Source organism: Podarcis melisellensis (genome assembly GCF_964234715.1).
Source record: "Podarcis melisellensis genome assembly, chromosome: 4".
NCBI classification, from domain to species: domain Eukaryota; kingdom Metazoa; phylum Chordata; class Lepidosauria; order Squamata; family Lacertidae; genus Podarcis; species Podarcis melisellensis.
Genome location: NC_138531.1, coordinates 73452353 through 73469748, shown reverse-complemented (window position 1 = coordinate 73469748; position 17396 = coordinate 73452353). Strand labels below are relative to the sequence as shown.

Genomic DNA, 17396 nt, shown 5'->3' with positions numbered 1-17396 from the left:
TTCTGTGTATTCTCTTTAAAATACACATCTGAAGGAAAAGTCTCCTCGGACAAGTTGGACAGTATTGTGCATCAAGGTACATAGACTGTACACTTGTTGAACATCACATGTGAATAAATGTACAAGCAGACAGCTAAACTGCAACAAGTGTAGATGATGCACTTGTTGAATGTGCATAACATGTGAACACCCCTAATATTATTCTGGCTCACTTGATCTCCAAGTAGATTCAAGGGTAAAATAATTCAAAAATTGGATGTTTTGTTTTGTTTTGGGCAAGTTATTTGCCAGGCAAGGAAAAACTACCACTGACCTAACATTTTCCCAGGTTTTAAAGCCAGCATCAGTAATAAAAACGCAAAGAAAATAAGGACATAGGAAGAGCCCTGCTGCCTAAGACCAACGGCCCGTCTAGCTCAGCATCCTGTTCTTAAAGTGGCTCACCAGATGCTCATGGGAAACCCACAATCAGGACCCAAGCATCACAGCAATCTCCCCATTTGTGATTCCTAGTACAGTGGTACCTCGGGTTAAGTACTTAAACAGTGGACACAAGTACATATGCAAATTGTCCTGCCTCAGTTCAGTGTCATACTGATGGTTGATAAAGCTGTTATAATCAGAAACATGACCTTTCTATATATGACATTAGGAAACATGGGTCTTTTTAAGTGAAAAAGCAAACTGCTTAATTAATCGGTTGTTTTAACTGATTTCGGTGTTGTACAGTGGTACCTCTGGTTACATACTTAATTCGTTCTGGGGGTCCATTCTTAACCTGAAACTGTTTCTAACCTGAAGCACCACTTTAGCTAATGGGGCCTCCTGCTGCCACCATGCCGCCGAAGCATGATTTCTGTTCTCATCCTGAAGCAAAGTTCTTAACCTGAAGCACTATTTCTGGGTTAGCAGAGTCTGTAACCTGAAGCGTATGTAACCCGAGGTACCACTGTAATTGGCATTTAGTGTCTCCAAGGCTGGAATTAGTACATAGGATTCCTATGGTTTCCTCTGAACCCAAATTGTCCTCTTTGCCACCATCTTCTGACTAACCTTATGCAGTTCTTGAAGAAAGAAAGAAACAAGCAGCCCAGAGTTACAAGTGTTCCCAGCGCCCATTTAATCAGCAAGAGTTAAGGGAGCTCGGCATCTCTCACATCCAGGCCCCTGCAGTTTGGCACCAATGACACGTTTTACTATTAGAATGACTCTAGGCAGCGATAAACTGCAAGGGAGATATAATAGTGTTGTCCTTATCTCTCCAGACATCTACCCTATTGTAAATTCACCAGAGTCAGTCAGTCACATGGCACCTCAATCGACTACGGAGCCTCGAGGCAAGAAGGCTAAGCTCTGACTTCTGCTGCCGTTCTGCTTCTATCTATTCCAGCTTCTTCAGCATCAAATCCCTCAGGAGGACAATGCAGAGCCACCCGGGAAGAAGGCAGAAAAGCAGAGTGTGCCACAGAGGCAGGTTCACTGACACCACACTGTGACTTTCAAAAGGTATGAATTCAGTAAAGGCCTTTCACGCACTGAGAAATTCTGACATGGATGCTATTTCTCCACGTGAGGAATAAGAGCACAGGAAGCTGCTGCATACTGGGATATCTAGCTCAGGACTGTCTACACGGATTGGCAGCCTTTCCCAGCAGCATCGGGAGATGCAAGGGATTGAACCTTCTGCATGCCAAGCATGTGAACTACCACTGAGCTGGCCCTTCCTCAAACTTGGAGTAGCTCCCGCATGCAGTTTGTCACATGTGGCATTTGTACATATGAAATGCTAGGGAATTGCAGGCCATTGTGATAGCCAAACCCCATTCTTCCTGTCTGGAAAAAGCTGCATCCTATGAAATATGCAAACTAAAGTGTGTGTAGATATTGATAGTTGGCATATACCGGTACCTCTTCTCCCCTAAACCAGGAAGCCGTCTGAACAAATATATAAGCCGGGTCCAGCCTTCCATCCCTTTGTCACTTTGCCCTCCCAGTGCAATTTTCCTTCCTGTCCTCAGGGATAGGGGAATTGGCCTCACGCCAGAAAGACCAGAACGATCAAGAAAAGGAAGAAGCAATGCCTATTGTATGAAATCAAGGAAGGAGGATGGTGGCAAATATTTGTCTTCCAGGAGACTAGTAGTCAAAAGGCTGAGTGACAGGAAGGAGGGCTCTGTTTCCCTTCACACTTGCTTGCCTGCCCAGCAAGGTAGGTTCACTGGTAGGCAGGAGTGACCTGGCTTCCCAGCACCAGCGTTGCTACACATTACTGGGATGGTGTGGCATGGGACAGAGTGGTAGTGAGGTCACAGCAGAATGGCACACCAGTGGAGCCCATCTGGTGTCTCTGCCAGCACACTTGCAGTGCCCTGACCCAGTTTAGTGGCAGCAGTGCTGGTGCTAAGAGACCAGAGCTGCAGCGTGGTGTAGTGGTTAAGAGTGGTGGAATCTGGTGAACCGGGTTCGCATCTCCACTCCTCCACATGCAGCTGCTGGGTGACCTTGGGCTAGTCACACTTCTCTCTGAAGTCTCTCAGCCCCACTCACCTCACAGAGTGTTTGTTGTGGGGGAGGAAGGGAAAGGAGAATGTTAGCCACTTTGAGAATCCTTGGGGTAGTGATAAAGCAGGATATCAAATCCAAACTCTTCAGTGCCGCCGCTTCACACCGGCTGCTCCTGCAGTGCAGGCTGCACATTTCAAGCATGATTCATGTTTGTATCTCAACTGATTTGCCCACATGCAGAATATGGGGAATATTATATACTGGATTCTTATTGTGCTTTTTGATACTGTGTAAGGACGTTTTGCTGGTGACGTGATGACTGTAAATTGTGTGAAGCGCTTAGAAATTTCGTTATATTAAGTGGTATGTAAGTTATTAACATTAAGGAAGGAAGGATCATTTCAACTGGAGATGCCAAGGCTGAATCTGGGACTTACTGCATGAAAAGCATGGGCTCTGTCACTGAGCTACAGCAACTTCATGTTAAAAAAAGTATCAGAATGAAAACTGTCAGAAATAAGCGTTTGTGTGTAGACCTTCTTTGCACAATAGAGTACTCCTCCCAGACACTATTTTTTCCCCATTATGAGCAATCTGGTTTTAAAAATGCCTGGTGTTATTTTTTAAAGCTGGAGGGGGAAAGGCACACCTGTTATCTGGGAAAGTTTAGTGTCTCACAATAGCATCTTGGCAGCAACACCAGCTGAGACTAGGGAGAAATAATATCACAGCTAGTGAGCAGCTATGTTCTCTCAATCACCTGAATTGCATCTGTAGACTTTTTATGCATCTAGAAATATTTGGGGAAACTTTAGCACAGTAATCTCACATCCCAATGTGGAACTGCACCTCTATTTCAGATGTTCCAAAGCCATGATTTTGATCCATTAATGTCCCTCATTCCATCAGGGCAGAGCTGAAATTTCATGGGAAGAGTTCAGAATTTTTCTTATGCTGAAAGTATGGTATACACACGCACTGATACACAGATACTGAAAAGGCAGCTGATTCTCACATAACGCGAGTTTGCTTGATTTGGTTCTCACTGCAGGGACATGTAAGGGTCATTTGCCTTGACCTGCACAGTCTCTTTGTGTAATGTTGAGTACAGCTCTCAGTTAAAAATAACAAGCACTGGCCACCAGCTTCCCTGGTTTTTAATCTAGCAACATATCTTAGATGTTTTTCACTCTGGAAAGGGGAAATCTGTTCTAATTCAAAGAACAGCAAGCTATTCATCTATATATCTCACAATACAGTTATATGGTCCAGTTAGACTGGTTGGAAAGCCTTATGATCACAACAAAATCAATGAACTAGCAATAGCATGATAGCAGTGGGATTGCACTGATGTAGCACCAGAGTTACCATACATGGCTACAATATTCTGCTAGCATAACCTAATAGGAACATAACACAGTAGTCTCCCATGGCTCCAATGCATGGTTGGTATCCACCAGGAGCTGTGCATTCAGTATTGTGGGTGTGACTGTGGAACTCCCTTCCAGCTAAGATCAGTCAGACCCCCTCCCTCCTGCTTGACAAAGACCTTTCTATTCCAGCCAGCATTTTAGGTAAGTTACATTATGTTAAAACTTTTGAAAGCCGTTTGGACTTTTGAAGTGCTTTTGCCTGCTGCACAGCTTAGCAGAGTATAGCAGAGCACTGCAGTGGTTCTTAGGCAACTCTTGAGATTGCCCAGTCAGGACGATGATCAGGAACAAAGACTGTTGACTAGTAACTTGATTCTTGTAGTTTATTAAATACAGCAGTAAACATACAAGTCTTATCTACAAGTTACTATTTACAACAGGACTTCTTCACTCTCAGCAACTCCTCAACAACTCCAACACTAACCACACCAACCACCTGTGTCATAGGTCATGCTGCCTATATGAGGGACCTCAGCCAATCACTGAGCTGTTGCTGGGTCTCCTTATCTCTAGGCAGATTCCTTTCATGCTCTGTCTTCCCAGGCTGTGGAGACATTAATTGCTGCTTGCAAAGCTGCACGTAAACCATGGATTCCAACACATTAAACCTAGTTATGGAACTTAGGTTTTCACCTGTGGTTTTGGTTTGTTTTAACATCTTATTTGACTAATGAACTGTTTTTATTGCTTGTTCTGTAAACAGCTTTGTGACCATCTATTTTAGACCATCTATATTAGAAATGAATAAATCATCAGCACAAGAACTAAAAATGGATAGCATTTATATAGGATTTAGGCTGCAGTCCTAACCTCACTTACATAGTAGTATGCCCTGTCAAATTCAATAGGAGTGCTTTTCCTTTTGTTTAGTGGACAAAGAGCAACAAGACAGTTCAATAGTCTGGAACCTACTGTATGCCATTTCCATGGAAAGTTTGAGTTGGAGTGGAATGAAATTCCCCATTAATTGCTATAACTTCATTTCTTAATATCCACTGATGAACACTTGGCACTTCCTTATCTTTCCATTTTTGGAAAGTTTCTGTTCTTCACTTCGCATTCATTGTGGTCTAGTTGCTGGGTTTTATGGATTTTTATGGATTTTTTTTGGCATGTGACCGCATGATGTCATCATGATTCAGATAATATACCCGAATAATATACTAAAAAGAAAAGGATTTTCCTCTAATACAAAAAACCTGACTTTTGTGAAAGATCCTCACTATGTTCATCTGTGAGGCATGTGTACAAGTGCTGCACACTTTCTGTGTGAAGGGGGTTGGTGGATGTGGTTTAGGAGATATCTGTTGTGCACCATTTCCTTCTGGCCAGTGTGAACTGTCAGCTTGTGAGCTCAGTTCAGATGAGGGATATGGCAGACAGAGATGACGGCATGGGTCAAAGTACTGCCCACGACAGAAGTCATTAGCTGCAGACAAAATTCCATCACAATAACTAGGTTTGTCATAGCTCAGACAGACATGTAGTTCCCCTTCTAATCTTCCATACAGGCATAGAATTCCAGAATACTTGACACAGCTGTGAGTCTTGTTTGCAAGGGGGTGGACTATATGACTCTCTGCGTGCTTTCCAATTCTAGTATTTTTCCAATTCTAGTATTCTTTTTTTAACCCTGCAAAAGAGCTATCTGAATGTGTGCTATCAAAATTCTGGCATTTACTAGCTAGAGGAACACAAGTACATAAGGGGACAGAACTTTTTTTCAATTCGAGCACAACTCACCATTAGGGTGGAAAGGAAAGCCATGCACTCCCTCTCTAACAACAGTGATGTGTGACCAAAGGAGCAGACAATCAGCTACAAATTCACTCTGAAAAATGTCAGATCAAACATCGACTATACACCACTATAAATGGTAATGTGCAGAAAGGACATTGGGGTGCTTTTCTCTGTTATCCACATTTAGCAAAACTGAAACAGGAGTAACATATACGTTTTTTATTTCCAAAAAGTCAGGGAGATTACTAGAATTTGCCAGCCTTTCATTAACATTATGGAAAACTAGGCTGCAGTCCTAAACCCCGATCCATGCTGCTAGAGGGGGTTCCATTGGCCTCTACTGGTGGCAAGCTCCACCACCACTAAGGCCACAGAAAGCAGGGCAGAGGCAATAATACTGCCAGCAAAAGACCCCAAAATGGACTGCTGGGGTGTCACCAAGGGAAGTTCCGGGCTGTCTATGGATCTGAGGGTTTCTAAGGTTTGTATCCAATGCTGCGCTAATTAATCATCCCATCAATAGAAGGATTTTTGCTTGCACCATGGGACTTTTCCCACTTTCCTCTCCCAGTGCACCCACTATCTCTGTTTTGGGCTCCGCCAACCCTCCAGAGCAGAACTGGAGAGGGCACAGAGTATGCACAATTGGAAAATCCCACTATGCAAGCATAAATTCTTGCACTGATGCACTAGCTGGATACTGTCCATAGTCTGTCTGAACTTTAATGGGAGAGGGAGAGGGGCAAGGCCGTGGGGAGCTCAGCACAGTGCATGCAAGGTGGCCAAGCCAGTGCTATGCTTGCACCCTGCTGAGCTGCACACCGTGGCTTGCTCCTCCCTCTCAGTAACTAGCAGCGATGGACATCATTGGGAAGCCAGGAAATGAACACAACCCCACCCATCCCACCAGCTGCTACTGGGTATATGACATCCTCCTCCAGAAAAGTGGCAATGTCCATAAAACTATAGGAATCTGACATGCCTTAGGTCTTGAAAGGCACAATAGAGCAGGCATAAGTACAGTATCGTCTTAGAAAGAAAGGAGACAGCTGTTCTTCAAATTTGTGGACTGGAATATGAACTTACTCCTCTTATGTTACAATAGTTCCCCAAGCAGAAAAGGCTCCAAGAAACTGGGATGGGAGAGAAATTCAAATCAGCTGGTTTTCAGAGCTGAGACTATGTAATTTGCACTTTCTGAAATAATGCACAAAATGAAACACAACCATCCTTCAAATTTCACATTTCTCCAAATTTTTCAAAGCAACACAAAATGGCATATACTAGGATAAAGTGTGTACAAAATGCACATATCAGTGAAAATAACATACAAAAATGCGTTCTCTTATGGGAAATTGCTTTATAAAAATGTTTATGAGAAATTCACATTAAAATGCTGGTAAATTTTAATGAAGTTTTTTTATTAAAAAATCACAAAACTTGTTTTCTTCTGCTCCAGAGGATAGGACCTGAACCAATGGCTTCAAGTTACAATAAAGGAGAGTCCAACTTTGCATCTAGAAGAACTTTCTGACAGTAAGAGCTGTTCGACAGTGAGATGGACTCCCTTGGGAGATGGTGGACTCTCCTTCATTGGAGATTTTTAAACAGAGGTTGGAAGGCCATCTGACATGGATGCTTTAGTTGAGATTCCTGCATTGCAGGAGTTTGGACTAGATGGCCCTCAGTGTCCTTCCCAACTCTGCAATTCTATGATTACATGTTGTGGAAATGTGGAGAACTGAATTTAAGAAAAATGAAATTAACAGATTCACTCATCTCTAGCATCAGCCATTTTATGACCACATACACAGTAGAAATCCTTAGCATATACAGCTTCCGTTAGTTTAACAGAACTGACTGCGAATTCAGGAACTGGGAAATCCACCCACTTAATGTTCAAGGGGTTTTCAAAACTCCATAAGCCACTGTCACCATCAGAAGAACATAACTGGGATAATCTTCCAAACATGAAGCATTCTGATGTGGACCACAGCAGTTCTGAGTTGGGGGGCTTACCCATGTGAAACATTTACTAGTGCCTATAGGAGATTTGCTGCAAGCAGAGATGAATCAGAGCAAAATGTCCAGTGGTTGTTGTAGGAAGCACTGGGGAAGAGGAAAGGGTTTGGCTTTGTTGCGGGGAGGCCAGTGCAGGCAGCTGGTGCAGCTAAATGATGAAGGGCTCTAGGGAACACAGAGATACCGGAAGAGCTGAGACAGGCAGCTGAGGTATGTGATCAGGGGGAAAAGAAAGATGCTGAAAGAGCTGGGTTGGAAAAGCTAATAAACCCTGCCTGTCAGGGGAGCTATATGACAGGCAGGCAGCCGGGGGGGGGGGGGACTCTCTTGAATCCACAGACCCATAACTGGGTTATATAGAAATGTAATCCACTTAAGCTTTAAAGCTGTCCTGCCTGGTTCCCTTCAGCAGTGCCCTCACACTGCATCCAGTCCAACTCTAGGATTTCCCTAAAGCATCGCAGGGTGTCTTGTCAGTGGCCCAATTTGATTAGATATGAGATGGAGTCCTTCCAAAGAATTTTGGGGAACATAAGTGCACGTTAAGGAACTTATAAATACCCCCACACTGATATAGGCTGTATAAGGCACAAGCTTCAGAACAGGAAGTTGACAGTGCAAAGTATTCAAGCATCATAATCTAATATTTCTCCCTCTGCCCCTCCAACATAAATGCAATACAGGCAACTCCCAATTTACACATTCCAAGGCACCATGTGTTTTAGTGAAATCACATATATTTGAAATGCCATTGTTAAAGTCTGCAACGACCCTGTCCCCCCCCCCCCTTGTCCCTTTTTCTGATGTTTTAGTGACGTTTTCGGGTCACTACCAAGTTTGGCATGATGCTCACGTATCAGATGCGCCTAAAACGGTCGCTGCCTGTATGGTTTGCAGTAAGGAACTCTCTCCCAGTTCACATCACCCTGGGTTGGAAAAGTGTCAGTAGCCCATCTCCACAGGTGTTCTTGGATAGGAAGGAACATGAAGCTTCCTCTGGTTACATCAAATTAGTGAATTTTGTTCCCTCTGTCCACTCCCTCCTTTGATCCCACAGGGATAAACATTGGGGCATGTTAAGTTTGTCATCCAGTCTTCATTTACTGAACACCATGGATGAGACTTCTTCAAGAGTATCTAATCTAGAGATATTCTCTAAATAAATACTTTCTTGCTTTCTGATTTCTCCTTTGTCCCTTATCTCTAATCTTAACAATGCTTCTTAATTTGGAATGTGGGGTTGGACTGTAAATTTCTGGCAGTTCCTTAGTGACCTGCTGTTCCTTTTGGTATCACCTCTGACAGCCATATAGCCTTGGGACTTTATAGAAATCCAAGTTACCCCTAAAGTAAACAAACATGCCTCTCTACCCTAGTCTGTGCTCACATCATCATAAATTCATAAATATGGCTATGCTCATATTTAAAATTATTCTAGAAATCAAAAGCTGCCCCTGTCCAAACACAAAGACTGCAGAGCAGCTATTAATTTTGGGGTGGGGGGAGCCAAGAGGGTCTTGATGAGCTGCCCTTCAACCAAAATTCTCAGGATGGTATACAAGGAATGCAACAAGATAGCACATAAAATCAATATCGAAATCATAAAACGATCTAACACACAATTCAGTTACAAAACAGCAGCAATACAGAAGCTGACACAGATAGAAACTGGCCAAACATGTCTTGAGTCCCCAAAGACCATATAAAACAGATATGTTTTTAACAGATGTCAGAAAGGCATCAACAACAGGGACAAGTGTATCTCTGACAGGAGGGAGTTCCATAACCAGAGTGGCATAGCCAAGAAGGTCCCGCTATTCTCTGCTGTCAGATTTGCTGAGAGAATGATAATGAGCATTAAGAAAAAGTGGGGAGGGAGTCACAGAAACAATGATATAATATAATACAATAAACTTATAATGCATATATGCTTGTATGTTGATTCTAGAAGCCTGAAAATCAAGATGAACAAACTATAATGTCTGGTACTAAAAGAAGAGTGGCAAATCAACAGGATATTGATAAAACCAATGGCAATGGCAGAGCAAGTTGCACTTGTTGTAGCAAGGGACAGGCAAATCTGTCAGTTTTGGTTTTTCTCAGTTTCTCATTTTTCCTGACTTCAGTTCAGTTCTTCACATTCCACATCAGTATGGGAATTATTTTTGTTAGTCCTCATGAAAATTCACCAACATTTTAATGCAAATTTCCCCTAATATATACATGTTTGTCTGCGATTTTCCTTAATATACATTTTTTCCCAAAGCAATTTTCCTTTATATAATGCATTTTTGTATGTTAATTTCACTAATATAAGCATTTTTATGCACAGGGGTTCACATTGATTTGGGGGATTAATTCCCATTAGAGCAAGACTAAATAAAGCATGTTTTGAATTCAGTCCCCTGAGCCCATTTATTATTATTGCCTCTTGCTGATTCAGTAGCAGATTGGTATGTTGTGCAATGCTATCTGTGTCATTGCCCCTACGCCCCGCGTTAGGCACAGTTTTCTTTCATTGCCTTTTAATGGAAAACAGTTTATCATGTGTAATAATTTAAAGGGATCTCTTGCTCATGCTCAGCTCTCTGCGAGACAATGAATTAGGGGGAGTATCTGTTTCAGTCTCTCCTCTTTCACATTGTTGTCAAAGGCTAATCCATCTCTGGATTTTGACACAAGGTCCTTTGTTTGGTAAGAGTTTGTTCTGTGTAGAATGGAAGGAGTATTACACATGATAATTATGATTATTATGATGATGATGCTGCTGCTGCTTGGGAAACACTGCTACAAAGGAAGGGGTTAATAGATCTCTCTATTCATGACTCAAGCCAAGAGCTACACACTGGTGGGAACCAGAACCACCTCAACACAAACCCAGTCCAGGGGCAGAGGAAAGGGGGTGCAGTGGGGGCAGGTAGCCCCGGGTGTCACCACTGAGGGGATGAGAAAATGCTGGGTGGCACTCACCGTGGGGCCTGCAGTGTGCCCAAGTCACATGTCCCTCCAGGGAGTGACGTGGTGGCTTGGGCAACCACAGTGTGCTGGTCCCATGGGTTACCAGAGAGGCAAGGTCCAAGTGTGGTGCAGTGGTTAAGAGTGTTAGTCTCGTAATCTGGGGAACCGGGTTCGCGTCTCTGCTCCTCCACATGCAGCTGCTGGGTGACCTTGGGCTAGTCACACTTCTCTGAAGTCTCTCAGCCCCACTCACCTCACAGAGTGTTTGTTGTGGGGGAGGAAGGGAAAGGAGATTGTTAGCCGCTTTGAGACTCCTTAAAGGGAGTGAAAGGCGGGATATCAAATTCAGTCTGTGGTCAAAGGCACAACATGGAGACAGTCTGTAGTAGCTGAAGCTGAGTGCAGGGCAGGGAGTCAGGTGAAGTCAGGAACAGACATGCAAGCAGGGAGCCAGGGCAGGTCAGGAGCTCAGGCAGGATTTAGCAACCAACAATGTTGCTCCCACAACTCCCACAACTTGACCGGCTTTTATCTGCCCCAAGGCATAGGGCGGCCCCGATCCTCTGGAGACTCACCTCTTCTAGCCAGGAGGCAAGCACTCCTCCTGCGGGAACTTAGTTCCCTCCGCCTCTCTGCCCTGAGCCTCTGCAGCTCAGGAGAGGCTGGAGAGTTACCAGACCCAGAGGCAACCTCAGCTTCCTCTGACAGGGCAGAGAGTGGAGCACCTGCAGGCAATGGGTCCTCTATCACCTCAGGAGCCAGAGCAGACTCGGCAAATGTCTGCACCTGAGGATCCAGCACAGGTGAGGACCCTTCAGGCTCATGCCCCAGCCCCGGCTCTGCTGGTTCTGGAGGCAGGGAATCCTGTGCAGGCTGGGATCCCTCAGGTTCAGCATCCAAGTCCAAATCCCAGGCCATCACACGCAGGTTCCACACTCCCCCAAACGATCTGCCTGCCACCTCCCCCTCAGTTGTAGGTCGGCTGAGTGGGAGGAGGCAGGCAGGCAGACTCCTTGGAGGCTTCACAGAGCATCCTGCCCTAGTTCACCCCACCCCATGGGCAGCTTGTTCTGCCACTGGGCACAGGGCACACGCTGCTCCAGGTGCCTGATTGGCTTGCTCCGCTGCTGCCCCAGTCTTCAGGGCCCAACAATTGCATGAGTGCTATTGCGTTCATGTCCAGTTTGCAGGACTGGACTAGATAGGCCATTAGCCTGATCCAGCAGGCTTGTCTTATATTCTTTGGACAGATGCATACATACAAATGTTCAGCAGTTGGTACCAGGTATACTCTTGATGGGCTGAATGGGGTGTGGCTCTGTTTTTCTGAAATCTAGCAAGCACAGGATCCAACAAAATATAATCATTATTGGCCTACTGTGCTTATGTGTAGGCTCTCTCTGTGTGTGGTGCAATCCCTGGCCAACCCTTCTGGCCTTTGAGGTCTGCCCCTTTTCTGCAGCCACAGAAAAGGTTATTCAGTTCTCTTGGCAAGCACTTACCAGCCTATGATCCATCCCACTTAGGCTATGTCTGTATTGCAGCATGCAATTTTTTCCCCCTGAAAGGGGATTATTTTGGACGTGAGTTATAGTAGTTACATTCCTCTCCCTCTCTCTATTAAAAAACAACAACAGTGTTTTGTGGTAAATATGTATGTGTGAGATTAGCTGTCATCTGCATTTCCCTTTATTCTGCTGCTAAAGAATGACTCACATCTACGCTACCTTTGGCATTACCATTTCACATCAGAACATATAACCATAATTATATCCGCTACTTTAACTTGTTTCTTTTCGCACAGGAATCAAATGCGTGAAATGCATTACATGGTGAGTAATGCACAATACTTACTTAGTGCATAAATGTGAACCTATTCACACAACGCTCTGAGCCCATGACAGCCATGATTTCTCTTCCATCAGCCTGTTTTGATTTTCAACCAGTCTTCCAGAAGGTGAGTCAATGTATGTTGCTGTTAACAGTACATGCTGAAATCACTACAGATCATCTTTTGACACCAATTCACAACATAAACATCCGTTAGTTACTTAGTTTTGGGAAATGTGAGTTGGGCTTTTCCAATCACATCCATTGCTCCACCAACTTTTGCCACTAGCTCCAACCACTGCTGACACTTGGTCCCTGAAAGGTTGTCTATGAAGAAACATGGCCCTTTGGCTGAAAAAGATTCCCCATTCCTGGTATAAACCAACCTCAATGTTGAAATGAGATTTGTGCTGGTACATCTTTCGATGCAGAAACTTTGTGTGATTCAGCCATTCCTATATCATAGGCCCATAACACTTAGAAAAACTTGTGAGACTTTTAGACATTCCTGAAATTGCTTCCACTAGCTGAAGGAATGGAACCAACTTTTGGCAATTCTCCTCCCTCCCTGCAGCCCCTGAAAATGTGTCCCCAGAGAATTGGTGGGGGGAGCCTTTGGAAACATGGGGAAGAAGGACAATTGGCAAAAAAACCCACCCTTCTTCCATCAGCAGGATCCTTTTCTGGATCTAAAGCACATTTAGGATTCAAAGCAATGGATTTTCCCCTGTATTAGTTGCCCATGGCACAGATGTAAGAAGTGTCCCACTAAATCCATCACTTGTAAGAGTTCAGACTGGGCTTCTAAGGGAGTCTTTAGGAATATGAGAGAGAATAGCACAAGTGTTTTCACCTCTCTGGTGTTTCCCTCCCACTGTTTGGTTCAGTCATCCATTATTCCAGGTGTCAATGGAAATCCCAATAAAAGGGTTATTGTATGTACCCCAGCAGCCCTTCAATTTACTAATCCCTCACTGAGCCTTTGAATTTATGTTCTGTCTTCTTATCTGCCTCTCCTAGATGCCCATCTTTCCATGCCTATAGATCTAATCTATTGCTACCTGCCTCCTTGGTTTTCTGTTCCTTGTAATGTCACTTTGATTCATCCATTTTTACTTTAGCTGTCACTGTCATTGATCAGCCTGGAAGTTCTGCATCTCCATTAAAACCCCTCGATAACAGCTTCAACAAGGGAAAGGCTTTACCTCTGCACTGTAAAATGCTTGGCACTCCATAAAACAGTTGTCATATTTGCATATCACACATAGAGAAACTGAGGTGCACAAAAGGGGTGTTCGTGGAAAATCAGTTGCAGGCCTACGCTGTCTATTCTAGTTACTACTTTGATTGTTACACCACACAAGAAAGAAACAATTCAAACAACACCCCCCCCTTGGGGATATGTAGTCAATCTATACTAATTTCCTTTGCCGGCCAATGAAAGACAGAATGGAAAGTATTCACTGTGTTCGTGTGTTACAGCAACATGACATTTGATAAATGTAGTCCACATTTTGAACCAAATACAATATATGCAATGTTTGCTTACTGACCTTTTGCTCAATAGCAACAATATGGTATGGAAAGTCACATACAGCAATGTTCTCAGAGTCTGGACCTGGCAACCTTCTCTGGCAGTAAGCCTTTTTGCTACCTTATTATCATAACTAAATATTACTGGTATTTAAAACTGTGATAGTAAAACAGCTATAATATTGCATTCTGTTTTCCTGATAAGTGTGGTTTTGGTATTAAATGTGTTATTCATTCCCTTGTACAGCAGACCCCAAATGTTTTCCAAGCTTTCGTGTCTCACTTATGATTTTAAATTTTTAATAAAATGTGATTGATTAATGTTTGAATGCAAACACAAAAGCCTCTATCGACCTACACTTACACCAATCAATGTTTCCAAGAAACCAAAAGTGAGGATGGATTGCTTCCAGCCAACAAATGTTTGCATTCTGACTTCTTCAGCTTAAGGCCTTCAAGTGATGGATCTGTACAATTTGGTGCAAGTTTAAGTATGATCAGGACATTTGTAGGCAAATCTACCTAATTGTTGCTTTCCAAAACAATATGCAGACCCAAAACACAGACATCCTTCGAAATCTGCTGTTCTCTTAATTTTGCAATGTGGTTCTCCAGCCAAGTAATGTGTACAAAACACATACACTAGGGTAAAGTGTGCATTAAAATGCATATATGAATGAAAGTAGCATACAGATATGCATTATATAAGGGGAAATGTGTATATTAGGCAAAATTGCATACAAGGATGTGCCTATTAGGAGAAATTCGCACTAAAATCCTGCTGAATTTAACGAGGACTCTTTTAAACATTGCAAACTGACATGGAAATGTAGAGAACTAAACTTACAATTGGAAAAAAAGAGAAATTGGAACAGAAAAGGACACGTCCACCCATCTGTGTGCTCTACACAGCTCTCTATGCTCCTAAAGTAGATCCCTGCAGCTAGTCTTAGTTCCAGGAATTCGAAGGAGGCCATACCTGAAGGCAGAGTTGTACTTATTCTTTCTTTATTATTATTAAATTTATATGCTGCCGTATACCTGTAGATCTCAGGGTGGTCCGATAAATGGGGGCAATGCACAGCTATTTGTGCGCTAGGAGAAGTTATAACGCACAAACTATAGGCAGAGATGGGGAACCTCCAGAAATTTATGGACTCCAAGCCCATTCCATTCCACTCTATTGTTCAGGAATAATGTCATTTGTAGCCCAACACCATCTGGAGAGCCACAGGCTTTCCATACCTGGACTATAGGGACGTCTGGTCATAAAGGGGATGAGAAAAAACTATTCATGCTTGAAGGTCCAAGGTTGAATTTTTGGCATCTTCAACTAAGGAGATCAGTGACAGGGAATAAAGTGGTAACTCGGGTTACAGACGCTTCAGGTTACAGACTCTGCTAACCCAGAAATAGTACCTCAGGTTAAGAACTTTGCTTCAGGATGAGAACAGAAATTGAGCGGCAGTTGTGCGGCGGCAGCGGGAGGCCCCATTAGCTAAAGTGGTACCTGAAGTTAAGAACAGTTTCAGGTTAAGAACGGACCTCTGGAATGAATTAAGTTCTTAATCCGAGGTACCACTGTACCTCTGCCTGCTGCCAGACAGAATGAAGAACAGTGGGCTAGTTGGACAGGGTCTGACTTTCTTTGCAGCACTTTTCTAATTCACTGTGCATGAATGCTGTGCCATTGTGTTTGTATCCTATATCATATTTGCTTTTGTACAGCACTGATATTTTAATTACAAAAAAGTATTACAAAAAAATCCCAGCCTTCCAAACACTAAGAAAACACACACACACACACACACACACACACACATATATATATTACAATATAATATATTGTATGTATATATATATATATCACAATATAATGAGCAAGACATCTCCAACAACAGCACTTTTCAATTCAGTGGATATTTCTGATAGAAACAAGAATGCTGTAGTCTGTTAAAGGAAACACCACAATACAAAATGGAGCAGAACTAATATATTTACTGTACCATCCCGCTTTATTATTCCACAGAGATATATGACTTTAATGGGTTTATTTATGGTACTTGACAAGATAAATATTCCTTTGTCCTTACTATTGAAATAAACTGGTGCAGAGTGAAATTCAGAGCTCTTCATCAAGCATTTGCCAAACGGTCTTATCAGTAGCTTTATAACTTAAAAGCCAGATGGAGATATTTCACTATATAGTTCTGCTCATATCAGAAAGCTCTCATTGACACATATATTTCTGATCTGCATTTTGAACAATCAAAGGGAGAGAGCTATCCCAGATTATCCACCTCAAATCAGTCGAACCCTAGGCATATCAGAGGAGGATTTAGAGAGTTCAGTGTTACAATTTAAAAATGTATAATAATCCCATCTACACACATCTAACAAATCAATTCCAGTGTAGTCTGGAAATCTGCAAGGTGAATCAGTGCATTGAATGGGAAATACAAAACGTAGTCATTTTTTAAAAAAACATTTTTTATCATTCAAAAAAAGAAAGGCAATATCAAATTATAGACTGTCACTTCTCAACATGAGAAGGTGGGCACACAACACAGCCACAAAATATGCATGGTATCTGCAGTTCTGTCCCTTCCCATAAATGGATCTCCTGTCTGGTTCTCCATACATGTCAATGAAGTGAATATCCCTGATGACTTTTTATGGAGAAAGAGGAAAACACATGAAATCCTGAATCAAATATGTAGGGAAAACCCCTTAGAACCTATTCCCCCCCCCCCCAGGGTCCAGGTCTAGTAGGTTGGTGTGCCTTGTCATTATGTATATATGTGCTGCATTTATTTATGTGTTTTATATTCTGCCTTTTAGGGAGAAATCTACAGTTATCATCAACAACAGAAGCAGAATGGGTGGTTGACATGTTTCAAGAGGTAAAAATCCAGACACAAAATGTTGTTGAGCTTTTTTTGGACAATCGCCTGATAGCTCTTCTGCTGCCACTGAGCCAGAGTCCCCCATACCAGAGCGGTTCAAATCCCCACAACAGGGTGAGCTCCCGTTGCTTGGTCCCTGCTCCTGCCAACCTAGCAGTTCGAAAGCATGTCAAAGTGCAAGTAGATAAATAGGTACCGCTCTGGCGGGTAGGTAAACAGCATTTTCGTGCACTGCTCTGGTTTGCCAGAAGCAGCTTGGTCATGCTGGCCACATGACCCGGAAGCTGTACGCCGGCTCCCTCGGCCAATAAAGCAAGGGACCCCAGAGTCGGCCACGACTGGACCTAATAGTCAGGGCTCCCTTTAGCTTTACCTTGAACTTGCTTAATCAATCAAAGCATTTCTACACTGCTGGATATTTCTAAGAAGTGTACACTAGGTACAATATAAAAACAATACCCATGAAAAC

The 17396-nt window shown here is 43.0% G+C and overlaps 1 long non-coding RNA gene across 1 annotated transcript; it reads left to right on the top strand.

Moving 5' to 3' along the window:
• Positions 1–1346: 1346 nt before the first annotated feature.
• LOC309368494 lies at positions 1347–16924 on the top strand. The gene is made up of 3 exons (XR_014167786.1): positions 1347–1506; positions 12463–12490; positions 16863–16924. It is a non-coding gene; the product is annotated as an uncharacterized lncRNA (long non-coding RNA).
• Positions 16925–17396: the final 472 nt, after the last annotated feature.